The 13043-nt window shown below is 44.0% G+C and overlaps 1 protein-coding gene across 1 annotated transcript in view; it reads left to right on the top strand.

Moving 5' to 3' along the window:
* Positions 1–376: 376 nt before the first annotated feature.
* The window catches only part of BZW2 (basic leucine zipper and W2 domains 2), a 148260-nt gene continuing 135593 nt past the window's right edge, over positions 377–13043 (top strand). The window contains exon 1 of the mRNA XM_030189961.1: positions 377–447. The gene's annotated coding sequence lies outside the window, so the exon portion shown is untranslated. The remainder of the gene's footprint in view (positions 448–13043) is intronic.

Here is a 13043-nt window from a genome sequence, read left to right on the forward strand (position 1 = left end):
CCATTTTTAGTTGGTGTCAGCTTTTAATTTTATATTTTCCAATGTAATGTCCTCATTAGTTCTTGGTATTAGGCCAGGGAGAGTTTTCTATTCTATAAACTGCTTCTAATCTAACAACACCTGGGACAAACATAAAGTACATTTTGCAATGTAGAAAATGATGTTTTATTTTTCAGTAAGCAGGGTTCCTACTTGTTAACCTCTTCTGGGCTGCAGAGCCTTTTGTGCTTGGGAACATGCCGATTCAGTTCTTGTTGGCAGTGCTTTTGCCCTCTTTGGGCCAGTGCTATAATGATTCCCTTATAAAGTCTGCCCCTGCCTCACTGGAGCAGATTAGAGTGCAGCAGATTTCAAGCTAAATATAGAAGGCAGCCAACCCTCCCGCCCTCAAACTACTGTCTGAGAAGAAACCCGCATATCCTGCTGCATTTAAATTGGCTGTATCTGGTGAGTCTTGCTTGTTTTCCAGTTATCTTATTGGGAATCTTTTCAATCCACATATCTTTGCAGAGACATTAGTTGCTGGAGTTGCTTCAAGAAGAGAGATTAGCTTCTGTTTGCAGAGAGGAACCTCTTCTGTAGAGGAACTCAGAGATGTGACTCATTAAACTGTGAGCAGAGGAGCTAAGCATCTAAAAGTGGGCTTTATTTCACTATGTTTGTCTGCAGATGAGAGCCATTATGTAGAAATGAACACGTGTGTGTGCCAGGGACCTTTTTGCTGGTGATTTGAGGCCTTCGGGAATAGTACAGTACAGCAGATAAATAGGTTTCAGTTCTCTTGTATAACTAGCAAGCTGTTATTAGTTAAATAGTTTGAAATAGGGGGTTAAATGATTTTGGCACCAGAAGAAAATCAGATTGCTCGTGCATAATACTTTTAGGGGGAAATGGTTATTTATTGCCACAGTCAAATAGTATGATTCTATTCAAATAGAATGATGATTCTGTTGAAAAAAGTTGCTGAAAGCCCCTTTGCATTTTGGCATTCTTGAAAGACTGGATTAGCAGAGGCCACTTTCTCTACATCATCTGCATATTCTTTAAGAAGGTAATTTTGTAATAGAGCATTTGGTTAAAGAGGCAAGTAGGCACCTACTTAGCCACTATTTTATAAAGAGACATAAAGGGACATTTTCAAATGAACGTCCTTGTCGGAGTTGAGATGTCCTGCTCATGACATCCAACCCCCCCCCCCCCCCCCCATCCATCTCACAGCCATTTTCAAACAGGAGAAACATCAGGATTTCCTGTTTGAAAAAATGTGAGAAGGATGATCTTGCACTGAAAATGTCCAATATGATTAGCCCTTTTCCAAAATGAAACGTTGAAAATGTGAATGCCAAAAAAGCAGGCACAAAAACGTCTCTCTGGCATCATTTATACAAAAATGGCCACACAGACTTCCCTGCGGAGCAGAGGGGCAGCCTAGTGGTCCATGCAGTGGACTTTAAACAACAGGACCCAGGTACAAATCTCACCTTAATTCCTTTATATGTTATCGTAGCCCTCCAGGAACAGATAAAAACCTACTGTACCTAAAGGTTAACTACTACAATAAGTACATAAGTATTGCCACACTGAGAAAGACTGAAGGTCCATCAAGCCCAGCATCCTGTTTCCAACAGTGACCAATCCAGGTCACAAATACCTGGCAAGACCCCAAAAAAGCTCAATACATTTTATGCTACTTATCCCAGAAATAAGCAGTGGATTTTCCCCAAGTCAGTTTAATAATCTTGCATCACGTAGCTATAGTTCGAGTTCCTCTTTCCCACATGCATCTCTTTGCACTTGCTCACATTAAACGTCATCTGCTATTTAGACGCCCAGTCTCCCAGTCTCGTAAGGTCCTCTTGTAATTTTTCACAATCCTCTCGCCATCACACTTGTAGGTGTCTTATAAATGTAGGTACAGTCGGTATTTCTGTGTGCCAGGAGGGCTCACATATCTGTAGAGAAATGAGAGTTAAAGTGGGAGTTACACCTGGGTCCCATTGTTCAAAGTGCACTTCACTGACCGCTAAGCTACACCTGGCTGCTCTGTTAGGAATGGCTGTAATACCTGAACCTGTTAAAGAGCCTGGTACCCACTGTCTCTTTCACTTCTTAGGGGAATGGGAGGGTGTCAGTAACCACTGGGAGATGAAGGATGGGTCATACCTTTATCCTTCCAGCAGTCAGTTGTTCAATTAGGGCACCCTTTTGTACCCTGGACATGATTCAAACAGGTCTAGATAAAAACATTCTTCTCTTTTGCCTTGAACATTTCTCCCATTATTGCTGAAAGACATCCTAATTTTGGACCCACCCTAGTCCCACCCAAGACACACCTCCAACATGCCCCATTGCTACTTGGACAAGCTGCAATGTAAAATGTCCAAATTCTGCCTTTTGAAAATCACAATTTAGATTTTTTTGGGCAGATGGATTTTTTTTGGTCATTTTGAGTCCTCCATCTACTTCACGAATGAGTGCCATAGGTCTCATGGACCCAATTTTACATCAAACATGTAGATCAGAATTGAGATGCCCAGGTGAAGATGTACAGAACTTAATATTGATGGTATATTATAAAAGGCTTTGCTGGCACGTGCAGCGAGAGCAGCCATTTTAGAAACATGTGGATAAAATGAACAGCGCAGTCCAGGCAGCTTCAACATGTAACTGCCCCATTTTAGAAATCTACACCTATAAGTGCTGCTAATTAAATAGTGAGGCCACAATTTTAATTTGGTTTCATTTTGGAGGCAGAAATAAATAATTGAGGCTTGATGAAAATAACTCTCTTAAACCCACATGTCAATCCCTGGCTGAAACAAGAGCTTTTTAAATTCCTGTGCATATATCTGAGCTGCTGTAAAACCCAAAGGGGAAATTCTTTCCCGTATATGTGTATTCCCTTTGTAAAATAAGAATTTTTGTCTTGCCCAAGCCCCACCCAGACCACACCCCCACCATACCCCTTTGAGATATCTGCACCCTGTGGATCTCCATGTGTAAATATTAAGGCTGCACATTAATTGCGATTACCACAGTGATTAATTTGTTATTAATTATGATTTAAAAATTTAATTGTGATTAAGAATAGCTGACCATCTTCTGCCTCCCTCCCGCACCTCCTCCCACTGTGCATGGTTCGGCATCTCTCCCTCTCCTTCCGTACCCGCTCACATCTGTCTCAGATTCTCCCCCCACCCCCCGTGAACCTTTTCAAATCCAAGAAAGTCTTTGGCCCTGCAGCGCCAGTGGCACCACTACTTAAAGGCTGCCTGCACTGGGCCTTTACCTATGACCCATCCCACCCCCTTCTGACACAACTTCCTGTTTTCAGAAGGGTGAGATGAGTCAGAGGGAAAGGCCTGGTGTAGGCCGCATGCAGCCTTTGAGTAGGACTACTACTGGCACTGCAGGGTCAAAGACTGCCTTGGATTTGAAAATATACATCTGGGGGGGAGGGGTGAACCTGAGAGAGCCGTGGGTGAGTAAGGATGGGAAAGGAGAGATGCTGGTCCATGTTGGGGAGAGGGAAGGCAGAGATGCCAGAGCATGTGGAGAGGGAAGGGGGGAATTGAGAGAAAACTGCAGGCAGGACCAGAAGGGGAGGGGAGGGATGCTATACTGTGCAGGGGGGAAGGGGGAAAATGGGAGAGAAGCTGAACTGAGGGAGAGAAGGATGGAGGGAGGGCAGTGGAGGGAGAGAGAGAGGGAGAGATATTGGGCTCAGTGGGAGAGGAGAAAGAGATAATGGACCTGGGTGGAGAGGGTGCAGGGAAGAAAGAAAGAGAATTGTTCGACTGGGGGTGGGGGGGGGGGGGTTGGAAGAGAGAGGTAATTGATATGGGGAGAGGGTTGGGAGAGGGAAGAGAGAAAGATAATGGACCTGAGGGGGTGGAGGGAGAAGTCAGAGAGAGAGATGGAAGGAGGAGAGAGAGAGTGATAATGGACCTGGGGTAGAAAGGATGTAGGGAAGGAAGAAAAATAGAGAGTTGTTGGACGGGAGGGGGTAGTTGGGAGAGAGAGAAGAGAGAGAGATAATGGACCTGGGGGTAGAGGGGAGGGAAGGAGAGAGTTGGATCTGGAGGATATTGTACCTTTAATCAGTGGCATAACCATGGGGGGGGGGGGGGGTGGAGATGGGCCCCCCCCCCACTTTGGGCTCAGGCTGAAGCCCGGCAAGCCAAAGAAATCTACGGCCTCAGTCACCGCCCCCTTCTTCCTCGTACTGCATCAGGAAGGAGGAAGTCAGCGGCATGCCTCCAGCCACCGATGCTTGCACTCCCCAAATTCATGCATGAACTGAGCATGCTTGAGGAGTACCGGCATTGGCGGCTGGATGCACCCCCCCTGACTCCTCACTCCTGAAGCAGTACAAGAAGGAAGGGGGCCACATAGCTTCTCCATCTCTCTTTCAATAGCAGACTATGGACTTTTCCTCCAAGAACTTGTCCAAACCTTTTTTAAACCCAGATACATTAACCGCTGTTACTGCATCCTCTGGCAAAGAGTTCCAGAGCTTAACTATTCTTTGAGTGAAAAAATAGTTCCTCCTATTTGTTTTAAATACATGTAACTTCCCCTAGTCTTTTTACTTTTGGAATGAGTAAAAAAATTGTTCACTCCTACTCGTTCTATACCACTCAGGATTTTGTAGACTTCAATCATATCCCCCCTCAGCCGTCTCTTTTCCAAGCTGAAGAGCCCTAACCTCTTTAACCTTTCCTCATATGAGAGGCGTTCCGTCCTCTTTATCACTTTGTTCACTCTTCTTTGAAACTTTTCTAATTCTGCTATATCTTTTATCAGATATGACGACCAGAACTGAATGCAGTGCTCAAGGTGCGGATGCACAGTTGAGCGATACAAAGGCAATATAGTATTTTCAGTCTTATTCACCATCCCTTTCCTAATAATTCCTAGCATCCTGCTTGCCCTGGGATTTGTAGTTTGGAGTGTTGCCACGATTTGGGTTCCTGCCAGGTTCTTGTGACCTGGCTTGGCCACTGTTTGGAAAACAGAATACTGGACTAGATGGACCATTGGTCTGACCCAGTATGGCTATTCTTATGTTCTTAACGGATTCTTAGTTTTCAAGAGCAGCTATTTAAAAAAAGCTGCAGAGATATATATTGGGAAGAGCAGGGCGCTCTTTTTCCCCAAGTGCATTTTTTTTAAAATCACTGCTCCTGCTGAACGTGTTGCCAAATACCCTTGTCTTTGTCAGTGGCCTTCTAGACATCTTACAGACAGCTCCATGTTTAGGAAAGACTTTTGTAAAAAAAAAAAAAACAGAGGAATGTGCATGTCCCAACCTGGACGTCTCAATTCCCATCTCAACATTCTCTGTTCCATTTACAATAGGAATGCACATATATTTTAGAAACGTTCCATACTGGCTATTGTACCCTTTCTGAAGCACACATAAGGGTCAGCTACCTGCTTGTTTGGACCTTGAATCTCCATCAGTGGCTGAGGAAACAATTATACTTACTTCAGTGGTGTCTAACAGCAGCTCAAACATCAATTTAAAAAAGTTCTTCACTTGACTCCTCATTTACTTGCAGCTTAGCAAAATCCAACACTGGGAAATACACGGTTAATTCTCAAGACTGGTCCCTGCACATGAATTTACTGCTCCTTACTTTTAGAAAGCCTAAAGTGATGTTCTCTCTCTCTTTTTTTTTTTTTGATTGTATGTTGTTTTCTGAAATGGCTACTCCAACTGTACGTATTGGTAAATGCATGTGTATTTGCTGGCATCCTTATGTATATTTTACATAAAACCCCATGATCAACAGAGCGTTTTGTAAAATACTGGGGGAACTGTGAACATCCCATCCTGAGTGTTCAAATTCCCCACCTAAACATTCTATGTAACATAGGGCTATGTATTGGTATTTACCTCATCTGATTCACTAATTTCATGGGATTTTCCATGAAAGTGGAATCTTTAGGCTGGACATATCTTTTTCTGTTATATTTAGTTTTGCTGGGAGCTTTGTAAAGAAGGAGCAGATCCCAAAGAGGATTATGCATCAGATACTAGGGAATACGCAAGAAACAGACATAGAGGGGCATAATCGAACGAAAACGTCTATCTCCATGGGCGTTTATCTCCGAGAACGGGTCCGTGAAGGGGCGGACCGAACCGTATTTTCGAAAAAAATAGACGTCCATGTTTTATTCGACAATTTGTGAGCTAGGCGTTTTTGCTTTTCAGCGATAATGGAAAACGAAAGCGCCCAGCTCAAAAACTAATAAATCCAAGGCATTTGTTCGTGGGAGGGTCCAGGATTTGTAGTGCACTGGTCTCCCTCACATGCCAGGACACCAACCGGGCACCCTAGGGGGCACTTTTACAAAAACAAAAAAAAAAAGGTAAAAGAGCTCCCAGGTGCATAGCACCCTTCACTTGTGTATTGAGCCCCCCAAATCCCCCTCAAAACCCACTGCCCACAAGTCTACACCATTACTATAGTCCTAAGGGGTGAAGGGGGGCACCTACACGTGGGTACAGTGGGTTTGGGGGGGTTGGACGACTAAGCATTAAGCAGCACAATTGTAACAGGTAGGGGGGGATGGGCCTGGGTCCACCTGCCTGAAGTCCACTGCACCCCCTAACAACTGCTCCAGGGACCTGCATACTGCTGCCAGGGAGGTGGGTATGACATTTGAGGGTGAAAATAAACATCATTTTTTGTGGTGGGAGCGGGTTAGTGACCACTGGGGGAGTCAGGGGAGGTCATCCCCGATTCCCTCTGGTGGTAATCTGGTCATTTAGGGCACTTTTTGGGGCCTTATTCGTGAAAAAACAGGGTCCAGGAAAGTGCCCTAAATTCTAGCTACAAACGCATACTTTTTTTCAATTATCGGCGAAAGGCGCCCATCTCTGTTCAGGTGATAACCATGCCCAGTCCCGCCTTCACCACGCCTCCGACACGCCCCCGTCAACTTGTACGCTTCCGCGATGGAGTGCAGTTGAAAACGTTCAAGTTCGGCTTTCGATTATACATCGTTATTCGTTTTTTGTGAGATAAACGTCCATCTCCCGATTTAGGTCGGAACTTGGGCGTTTTTCTCGTTCGATTATAAGCAGGATATTAACTGTCTTGGAAAATGTGAATGTGAGTTCAGGTGATTAAGGTTCAAAGGAATCAGTCCCTAAAAGAGACTCACCTTTTACCAGGGCCCAGAAATAAATATTTAAGGGTTAGGAAATTAGTGTCATTATTTCATTCTGGCTTTTTGAGTACTGAAATAGAGTTCAGAAATCCTGGCTTGAGTCTAATTTGATACATTGCCACCACTCTGCAAAGTTTTGCAAAAGAACAATTGTAGATCAGGTAAGATAAAGTTGGTAGGTAATTGCCTTAAAGAATTATTTAAAATTGTGAATGATCTAGATAAATCCACTGGGGATTCCAAGGAATTGGAAGGATTTATTTGGGTTGATTACTGAAATATTCTTGCAGCATTTTGCAGCCAAAATTTCAGATATACAAGAATCCTTGGTTATCGAGGAGATGGTGGCCACTAAGGGTGTGAATGTCAACTGCATTAGACTCAGGCAGGAAGAACACAGAGTAAGTCTTAAGTGGTGAAACCAAAAAAGGGAACACAAGGGTTAAGTTGCAAATAATAATATACAAAATTAATATTGTAATTTTTTAGTTTGCCATGCTCTCTAGAAGGTCTCATGTTTCTAGATTTCAAATTTATTATTGTTTGGAACTAGAAGAATTAACCTTTGCAGTGAAGTACAGATGTTGGAACCTGACTGGTTTTTTTTCCTTCTCCTTCACTTAAGAGGTTTGTTCTTTAGTGTTTGGTCTGTACCATCCTGAACTATTGGGTTGTTATCCCCCTTAACAGATGAGTTAGAGAAACTGATCTTTTCCAGCGACATCACCAGTATAAGGGGGTTGGTGCTCAATGAAAAACGTTGGTATTTTCTACCTCCATGAGATGATAGGTTGTTTGGGCAGGTGTTGATTGGTCCCTGTTCTAGCTCCCAGCAGTGCAGGGTGAGGCCGCACAGCTTGGTTGAGCCTAACAGTCTGGTTCCTGGGTCCACAGACGTAGAGTTACCATACATCTAAATTCCCCCAGACATGTCATCTTTTTTCAGCGGACTGTTGCGGGGTCCAGACAGTCTTATGAGTCTGCTCGTTTGTCTGGGTTTCTGGACAGATGGGCTGCTGGCTGGCAAGCGGGTGGATGGACAGATGGGTTGGCCGGTGGGCGGGCCTTCTCTCTCCCCCACCTGAACCTACCATAACGCGCTCTGGTGGTTAGTGGCTTCTTTGTGGCAGGAAAGAACCCCACCTCTTTCCTGCCCGCTGCTGCTTCTTTAACAATGGCTTCCAAGACTTCAGGCAGCGGCCTCATGAGACTTCTGTGGAAGTCTTACGAGGCCACCGCTTGAAATCTTGGCAGCCATTTTAAAGAAGCAGCAGCAGTGGGCAGGAAAGAATGAGGTTCTTTCCTGCCCCAAGAGGGTCCCTAGACCACCAGGGCATAAGGCAGGCCAGGGAGGGGAGTTTATATGCTGTGCATGGATGGGAGGGGAGGGGGGTTCATATGCTGCACATGGATGGGAGGGAGAGAAGGGGGGCAAGAGCTCTATTGCTGCACGCGCCTGAGCCATCCTATAATACCAGTAAATATTTGGAACTCCTATCCCGCCCTTTTTCCTGTCTTGGTCTTAAGGATATGACCCGAGGGAGGTTCGCAGGCACTTTCTGCCCCTATGAATGCATATTGGTCTTGCCAGAGTAGAAAGAGTCCTCCTTGGTATCTGCAGTGAGAGTATCTGGAACAAGTTACAGCCGAGACGGTTGGTAATATGTTCATTTTAATCATGGGCTATTCTACCCAAACCAAGTCACAACGTCAGATCCTCCCATCTCTCACCCAGGTCCCGGACTAGTGCTCTAAGCACACCTGGGGTAATTTGCGGACTACAAATCTGAGAACCATGGGGTCAACCCTGGCTCCCAAGTAATGGATTCCTTTTGCTGCCCAGCGAACTGAAATGAGTCCTGGCAGTATACCTTGATGGCAAAGTGACATTAAGGGCCTCGGACTTAGTTCATGTTCATTTTGAATCGAGATACCACTGAATAGTCATCTACAGTTGCGCATAGAGATTTGGGATCATGGTAATCGGTATGCGTTACAGTTACCACACATCGTCGGCAAAGGAGTGCCATTTTGTGCTTTTCTCTCCCCTATATTAACACCTGATATATCTAGGTTCGCACGTACATTTGCCGCAAAGGGCTCCATAACCATTGCAAAAAGCAGTGGAGACAGCGGGCATCCCTGACGAGTACCCCGCTTTAATGTAAACATCTCAGAATTCCCCCATTGATTTGCACACAAGCCTTAGGAGAACTATAAAAAGCCCTAATCCACCTAAAGAACAAAGGCCCTATCCCAAGCTCTTCCAAAACCCGATACAGAAAAGGCCAATGCACCCTATCAAAAGCCTTCTCTGCATCCAGACCTAGGAGGCACATCGGCACCTGGTCTCTTCTGGTCAGGTACATTAAGTCCACTACTCATCTAATATTGTCCATGGCTTGCTCTGTGGCACAAAAGCCACCTGGTCTGGGTGTATAAGAGTGGTAAGATAGCTGATAAGCGATTTGCTAAAACGTTTGCTAAGATTTTAACATCAGCATTCAAAATGGATATAGGGCGATATGAGGTACTTCAGTATGTCTGGTTTTGGTATTACAGCAATCCAGGCCTCCATCATCGAAGCGGATAGTAGCCCGTTCAGTTCTAATTTGATAAAGTAAATCTGTAAGCAGTGACAACCAAGTTCTAAAGCAAATTGTCTTATAGAACTCATTAGAAAGACCGTCAAGACCAGTGATTTGTGAGAGGGTATCCCCTTAATAACTTTTTGAATCTCTATTGATGTTATCATTTATCCAATTCAGCTACCTGGACTGGTTAAGTGTTGGCAAGATTACTAGTTGTCAAATATTCATTGATAGCTTCTGGTGCCAGTTACTGATCTAAATGGATCTGACTGATTGGTTAACACTGCACAGACATATACTAGGGATTTGTGCCCCAGGTAGCACCTGCTTCTTTTTAAAAATCTGACGTTGAATTGATGATACACTGTAGGGCTGTATATATGTATTATTACATAATTCCCATGAAATAGTGTTTTTTATTGTTTGTCTCTTTCAGAAATTTTATGAATAGCATCCAAAACCAGTGCTAACAGGCCAGAGGTTTAAAACCAGGAAGAGGGGTAAGACAATTTTTAATATTTACCCTTCTGAACAGAAGGGGCATAATGCTGTGGTTCCCAAACCTGGTCCTGGAGGCATCCCAGGAAGTCAGGTTTCCAGGATATCCACAATGTATATCATGAGAGAGATTTGCATGCCAGTGTTTCCTTATAATTCTTAAGTAGAGAGGTGTGGTAGCCGTGTTAGTCCACTCTTAAAGGTTATCAATAGAAATCAAACAAAATAAAACATGGAAAGAAAATAAGATGATACCTTTTTTATTGGACATAACTTAATACATTTCTTGATTAGCTTTCGAAGGTTGCCTTCTTCGTCAGATCGGAAATAAGCAAATGTGGTAGCAGGTAGTATATAAGAGAAACATCAAAGCATTACTTTGACAGTCTGACAGAGTGGGAGGGTGGGGGTATGCATTATAATTCTTGAAACTGCAGCAGCCTGTACAGTGAACTTCAACACACACGTCACAACATCTTCTTCTTCAGCTGTACCATTTACCTTAATCTGTAACAACAGATCCCTGTGATTATATTTCACACGGCGGTATGCTGTAGAAACTACTTTGCTAGGGTATTCTCGAGATATAAGCCTCTGACACAGGTCTTTGGCCTGATGTCAAAAATCTTCCTGTGAGCACAACCGTCGGTACCGAAGCAATTGCGAGAAGGGCACACTTTCTTTCAGAGCCTTGGGGTGATAGCTTGAAAATTCCAGAAGTGTGTTAACATCTATTTGTTTGCGGTATACTGTGGTATTAAATGAAGTGTCATCTTTCAAGACCAGTACATCCAAATAGGTAATGGATGTGTGGTTATTCTGCATCGTAAATTTAATCTTTGGGTGGCATAAGTTCAAATATCCCACAAATTGCTGCAAAATCTGCACATCCCCATGCCAGAGTAGAAAGATGTCATCTATAAAACATACCCAAATTGTAATATGGTCCTTAAAACCACAGGGGTACACAAATCTGTCTTCAAAATAGGTCATAAATAAGTTGCCACAGATGGCGCCATCATGGCTCCCATCGCAACTCCCAAGTTTTGTTGAAAGATTCTCCCATCAAATTGAAAAAAGTTCTTCTTCATTGCAAGGGATGCAATCCTCACTACAAAAGCAGTCAAATTGTTATTCATTATATGTTGTCCTAGAGCCTGTTCAATAACACTCAACGCTTCATCTTGTGGGATGACAGTATACAGGGATACCACGTCCAAAGTCACCAGCAGGCATTCATGTAAAGGTCCATCCCATTCCTCCAGACATCTCATAAAGTGGGTGGAGTCTTTAATGTAAGAATGCCCAGAGGAAACCAGAGGCCTTAAAAAAGTATCGACAGTGGTTCAAGTAGAGACCCATGCCCCAATAAAATCGGGCGCCCTGGGGGGTTCATAAGAGTTTTATGGACCTTTGGTAACGTGGACCTTTGGTAACCCTTACTCTGCCCCAGCACTGTCCGGATAACTCCCAAAGTGGTCTGTAGAAATCTTCAGCAGCATTGTCCGGATTGTTCCTCTAAACATTCTGGTCATCGGTTCTATCCGAGACATTCACTAAAGATGCGTGCAGTATTACTGCATACTGGGGATCAGTGCCTAAATTACCTGCCAGGTTTTACACCAGGTTTCAGTTGGCCCAAAGTTTGGCACAGAACTCTGCTCTGCACAGATTTTTTTCGGCAGCAAATTTTGGGCACCATTTATTGAATCTATGGCCCTGTTTACTAAGCCATGTTAGTGTTATTAGCACGCACTAAGCATTAGCGTGTGCTAATCGTGTAGGTGCCCATAATATTCCTACCATCCCACTGCCTCTGTGTTCCCAGAGGATTGCAGGGACTCGGGCATTGCAATGGACATTCTTTAGTAACATCACTATCGAGGCCTAAAACACTTCAATGCCACACAGAACAGGCCACTTTATTAGTGACCTTCCATTCAGAGGTTGAGAAAAATACTATTTTGAAATTGTATTTGCCTAAGAATCTCCAGCTCCCTAGCCTCCCCTCACACCCAAAAAATAAGGCTCTGGTGGATCAAGCCAAACCCCTCCACCTGATGGTCTAGCAGCCCCCTCTCCCCCCCTTGCGGTGGAGTAGGGAGTAGCACACTCCCTTCTCTTCAGTGCCACATTCAAAATAACAGTGCCTAGCCCTTCCCAGTGTATCCTGGGATGCGCTGGGTGAGGCTTCACAGCCTTAAAAGGGAGGAGAGGGGCCACTAGACCACCAGGTGGGGGGGGGGGGGGGGTTGGGCTTGCTGGCGCTGTGCGTTACAGAATATGCTTAGCGAAATGTGTATGTAAATTCTAATTATTGCCAATTAGTGCTCATTATTGCTTATTAAGTGCTGTTAAAAACAAGCCAATTATGTTATGCGCATTGTTATACAATACGCTTGGATTTTGGTGCATGAGGATTTACACCAACTGAAACCTGGAGTAAATCCCCACATCTAAATTAGACGCGGATCAGGCGTGTTATATAACAGTGCGTGCAAAATCTTAGAATGCCCATGCCCTTTCCATGACCACGAGTCCTTTTCAGATAGTGCATAAGAATTTACACGCACATCTTTATAGAATAGTGCCTAGCAATATGCGCACATAAATTCACATTGTTGCTGATTAGCGCCACTAATTGATTATGAGCTCCCAATTATTGGTGCTAATTGTTTTGTTATTTAAATTGCGCATGGAAATTGAGCATGCCCCCAAATTTGTGCACGCAATTTTGAATGAATATATAGAATTCTGGGTTAATGCAAACTT

Source organism: Microcaecilia unicolor, chromosome 1, assembly GCF_901765095.1.
Source record: "Microcaecilia unicolor chromosome 1, aMicUni1.1, whole genome shotgun sequence".
NCBI classification, from domain to species: Eukaryota; Metazoa; Chordata; class Amphibia; order Gymnophiona; family Siphonopidae; genus Microcaecilia; species Microcaecilia unicolor.